The following is a 5980-nucleotide window of genomic DNA, read 5'->3' as shown; positions in this document are numbered from 1 at the left end:
AACTTAACCCGGACCCGAACCCAACTAACATAACCCATGACCCACTGACTTGACCCGGACCAAAAAACCCGACCCGGATCCACTCTAAAACCCTAAAACCCAAACCCTACTTCCATTTCCATACGGTGGCCGCGCGGACAGAAGCCTTCCATGGCTGCTGACGCCGTGCTCCGGCCTCCGATGGCCGGAGCACCACCACCTACACCTATCCCTCTTCAAGACGTTTCCAAAAAGGTAAAAACCAGCTCAAACCGAGCCCTAACGAAGGAGAACGAACCAAAACAACTAGCCCTTATTCTGCTCGCGCGTAGACATGAGCAGCGGCCGTATTTTCAATCGTGTTGCTTTCTCCGACCACCAAAAATCGTGAGACCACTTGAAAAACTTAGCCAACATCAAGGGGGTTCTAATGCAACAAACCTTACCCAAAACCGTGCACTGAGGGGGGAGAACGAACCATTCTACCAGAAGCCAAAAACCTGCGCGCGAATTGCTTGGCTCCAGAAGACATGGCTTCGACTCCAGCCCATTCCAGCCCCACAAATCTGACCAAACCCAATCCTAGGGACCCTTGGACCCCCTCTGAACCGTGGACAGCAGCCATGCACAACCCATGCCCCAAAAATGTGAGGATGATCAACCAAAAACACAAGAACCATGCTCTTACATCAACAACCGATTAGATTTCTAAAAATTTAAATGAAAAATCTGATGCCTACACACACACACGCATAATAACTGATATGGTACAAAAGTTATAGAAAGAATCATGTCTTGCACCGTCGGTTGAAAAGAAGTAGGCGTAGATGACGATTCCGGGACGACGGGACGAAGATCAACCACCTTGGAAGCTTAAAAAAAATCGAGCTATGGAGTTTTTTTTTTTATTGCTAGAACGATGAAGAAGATGAATAATGGGGGAGGTAGGCGGCTAGGTTGTAGAGAAAAGGATTGAACGTGTGGTTTGGGGTAGATTTAGGATTTAATTTGGGTAGATAGGATTTTAATAACTAATATAGGGAGATAATAACAATAATAAGATAATCTTAACTTTTAAAAATACTAACTAACATAACAATTAATTAAAATCCCGAAATATTTATTTTAGGGAATTTTAAAGGTAATTAAAAGTCAATATTTTGGCTAAATTTGGATAAATATGGACTCCTAAAATTATATAAAATTAAATACTGATAATTTTGAGGAAATAAAACTCAAAATAATATTTTTGGGCTCTAAAAATGCTCATGAAATAAATTGGATAGAAAGTTGTCATCTCGTCCGTCCACGGTCCCGTCTACGCGATAAAATAATTTAAATACTAAAAATCATAAAAATCTCAAATTATGGGTTAAATGCTTGAAAATAAATCTTAAAACATGCACAAATAATTTCACATAAATATTTAACCCATAATCTAAAATTATAAATAAATAAAATCCCTAATTATGCATGCAAATTTACGTACTAAAAATACTGGGTGTTACAATTCTCTCCCCCCCCCCCCCCTTAATTTGGATTTCGTCCTCGAAATTAAAGTACTTACCCGAACAACTCCGGGTAGCGAGTCCTCATGTCTGCCTCAGTATTCCAAGTAGCTTCCTCCTCCGAGTGATTCAGCCACTGGACTCTGATCATCGGTATGACCCGTGTCCTCAATCTCCGCTCCTCTCTGGCTAAGATCCGAACTGGCCTCTCCTCAAATGCCAACTCTGGTGTCAACTGAAGAGGCTCATAATCCAACACATGCGACGGGTTAGAGACATATCTCCGAAGCATGGATACATGGAAAACGTTGTGCACTGCTGCAAGCCCTGGCGGTAGAGCTAAACGGTAGGCCAACGTTCCAACTCTCTCCAAGATCTCGAATGGCCCTATATACCTCGGATTAAGCTTCCCTCTCCGGCCAAATCGTACCACTCCCTTCATAGGTGACACTCTCAGAAACACGTGATCACCTACGCGAACTCCAAATCTCGTCGTCGAGTATCTGCATAACTCTTCTGACGACTCTGAGCAGTCCTCATGCGATCCCGAATCTGAGTCACAATGTCAGCTGTCTGCTGCACGATCTCAGGACCCAGTAAAATCCTCTCACCAACCTCATCCCAATGCACAGGAGATCTGCATCTCCTCCCATACAACGCTGCATAAGGATCCATACCTATAGACGACTGAAAACTGTTGTTATAGGTAAACTCCACTAATGACAGTATAGTCTCCCACGAGCTCTGAAAATCAATGACACAGGCTCTCAGTAAATCCTCAAGAATCTGAATCACCCTCTCTGACTGACCATCTGTCTGGGGATGAAAAGCTGTGTTGAACAGTAGTCTAGTCCCCAATGCTGTGTGCAAACTCTTCCAAAACGCGGATGTGAATCTCGGATCTCTATCGGATACAATGGACACAGGTATGCCATGAAATCTAACAATCTCCTTGATGTAAAGCTCTGCATACTGTGTCAAGGAGTAGGTAGTCCTCACCGGCAAGAAATGAGCTGACTTGGTGAGTCTATCCACGATCACCCAAATAGCTGTGCAACCTCTGTTACTCCTCGGAAGGCCAACTACAAAATCCATCGTAATGTTCTCCCACTTCCATTCCGGAATAGGAAGAGGTCTAAGAAGTCCTGCTGGACGCTGATGCTCTGCCTTGACTAGCTGACAAGTCAAGAACTCTGACACAACTTTCCCTATGTCCCTCTTCATCCCGGGCCACCAATACAATAGCTGCAAATCTCTGTACATCTCCGTACTTCTGGGGTGAATGGAGTACGGAGATGTGTGAGCCTCTGCTAGAATCTCAGCTCTCAACTGATCGATGTTCGGTACCCACATCCTACCACGGTACTGAACAATGCCATCTACAACCATATAAAGACGACCACCCTTGGCCTCATCTCTCTGCCTCCAACGCTCTAACTCCTCATCAGTAGTCTGTCCAACTCTGATCCGATCTCATAGAATCGGTTGCACCGTCAACACTGAAAAGCTCGGTGCATGACCACTCGAGTAAAACTCCAAATCAAACCTCTGAATCTCGCTCTACAGTGGTAACTGCACTGTCAAACACGATACCACTGTCGACTTCCGACTCAAAGCATCGGCCACTACATTAGCCTTACCTGGATGGTAGCTAATGTCGCAGTCGTAATCCTTCACTAACTCCAACCATCTCCGTTTCCTCATGTTCAACTCCTTCTGAGTGAAGAAGTACTTGAGGCTCTTGTGATCAGTGAAAATCTTGCACTTCTCGCCATACAGATAGTGCCTCCAGATTTTCAAAGCGAAGACCACTGCTGCTAACTCCAAATCATGTGTCGGGTAGTTCTGCTCGTGAATCTTCAACTGCCTCGACGCATAAGCAATAACCTTACCACCCTGCATAATTACTGCGCCTAAACCTAGCTTAGATGCGTCGGTGTACACCACTAACTCCTCGTGTGGTACTGTCATCGCTAAAACCGGTGCAGTAGTGAGTGCTTCCTTCAGCTGATCGAAGCTTCTCTGACAGTCTGAACTCCAAATAAACTTCGCGTTCTTCTTGTTTAAGGATGTCAAGGGTACTGCAATAGAGGAAAAACCCTTGATGAACTTCCTATAATATCCTGCCAAACCCAAGAAACTGCGAATCTCTGAAGCATTCTTTGGAATCCCCCAATTCTGAACTGCCTCAACCTTCCACTGATCCACTGCAATCACATCTCTCGAAATAATGTGGTCAAGAAATGCCACATGCTCAATCCAAAACTCGCACTCGCTGAACTTGGCATACAAACGATGCTCCCTCAAAGTCTGCAAGGCTGTCTGTAGATGTTGCCTATGCTCCTCAATGCTCCTAGAGTAGATCAAGATATCATCAATGAAGACTATGATGAACTGATCAAGATATGGCTGAAATACCCAGTTCATGAGATCCATGAAAACCGCTGGAGCATTGGTCATCCCAAATGGCATCACTAAGAACTCGTAATGCCCATAACGTGTCTGAAAAGAAGTCTTGGACACATCTGCATCTCTAACTCGCAGCTGGTGATAACCAGATCGAAGATCGATCTTGGAGAACACCGAAGCTCCCTGCAACTGATCAAATAAGTCCTCTATCCTCGGCAGTGGGTACTTATTCTTCACTGTGACCCTGTTGAGCTCTCGATAATCAATGCACAGTCTCATACTTCCATCCTTCTTCTTCACAAATAACACTGGAGCTCCCCATGGAGAAAAGCTAGGACGAACAAAGCCTTTCTCTAATAACTCCTGAATCTGCTCCTTCAACTCTTTCATCTAGGTAGGAGCAAGTCTGTATGGTGCCTTTGAGATAGGCATGGTGTCTGGAACTAATTCGATACTGAACTCCACATCTCTCACTGGTGGAATTCCTGCAACATCCTCTGGAAAGACATCCGGAAAATCACGAACCACATCTATCTCTGATAGTGATCTGCTAGATGGTTCTGAGGCCGTGAAAATACTCGCTAGAAAACCTCGGCAACCCCGTCTCAAGAACTTCCTCGCCTGAATAAGAGATATCACCTGAGGTGTACTACTGCTCTGAGATGCATAGAAAGTAAATGAGTCGCCTTCTGATGGTTTCACTGACACTGTCCTTGGACGAAAATCAATCGAAGCTCCATTGACTGTCAACCAGTCCATACCCAATATCAAATCAAACCCGCTCAACGAAAAAACCACTACATCTGCGCGAATGGAGTTCCCCTGTAGCTCCAACTCCAGTTCTCGAATGACACTAGAGGTAGAAATAATATGTCCTGACGGCATAGTGACATCATAACCACTGTCGGCAATCTCAGGTGTGATGCCTATCCATCTGATAAACTCTAGGGAGATAAACAAATGCGTAGACCCTGAATCTAGCAACGCAAACGTGGAGTTTACTCATACTAGAATTCTCTCGATGATTAAGGAGGTATCTGGGTCTGCCTCCTCAGCCTGCATGACAAACACCCACCAAGTGGTGTTCTTCTTCCTTGGGCAGTTGTATGCCCCAATCCCTAGCTCCTTGCAGTGGTAGCAAACGTTGGAACCGATCAAACACTGACCTGAGTGAGGCCTCTAACACTATGGGCACAAGGGAACTACTCCTGTCTTAGGGGCCCCGCCCCTCTGCTGCTGCTGCGGCTGGCTCCCCTGAGGCCTCTGCTACTGTCCCTGCTGATTCGGGCCCTTAGACGGCCCAGTAAACTGCTTCTTCGCAGAAGGCTGCGAAGATGGTCGATAAGCTCCTGGCTGGAACTGCCTCTTGCCTTGCTGTTACCTCTGCATCTCTCGTCTCCCTTCCTTAGAACGCAATGCTCTGCTAACTGCCGCCTCGTAAGTAGTGACATCCAACATGCGAACGTCATGCTTGATTTCAGCCCGCAATCCATCCACAAACTGTCTCAACTTGTCTGGTGTACTCAGCAATAAGAGGCACGAAGCGACACCCTCTCTCGAACTGGGTAATGTAATCCACCACATGTTTCTTTACGTAAATCGACATGCATAACTAAGTACTTAAAAATTTTCTGCTAACATAAATGCTTAAGTCTTAAACACGATACGACTAAATCAGACTAAAAGCAATTAAAACTTACAGACCGGTAGCGTGGATTTCTGACTCGCATAGCAGTGATGACCCCACCAAGAATGCGTCTCTGATACCAATTGAAACGACCCAAACATTCTAAAATAATATATGCGGAATTTTTTTTTTAAAAATAATACTAAGTAAAATAGATGTACATACATGCCCATACATATATGCACAAAAATAAACAGATTTAAAAATAACTCAAATAAAATGCAACATTTAATAAATTAAATGTTTGAGTCATGCATTAAATAAAAATGTTGTCCTAAACAATTAAATAAAAATTTGCATGCACTGAAAATATTTAAATAAAAATAAGTACTAGTACCAACCACTGAAAATGAATAAAAAGAACGACATGTTTAATATTTCATAAAAACATAATCAT

The sequence above is a fragment of the Henckelia pumila genome, chromosome 3 (genome assembly GCF_033568475.1).
Source record: "Henckelia pumila isolate YLH828 chromosome 3, ASM3356847v2, whole genome shotgun sequence".
Taxonomy (NCBI): Eukaryota; Viridiplantae; Streptophyta; class Magnoliopsida; order Lamiales; family Gesneriaceae; genus Henckelia; species Henckelia pumila.
The sequence above is the reverse complement of the archived record's forward strand: the minus strand, read 5'-3'. Positions refer to the sequence as shown.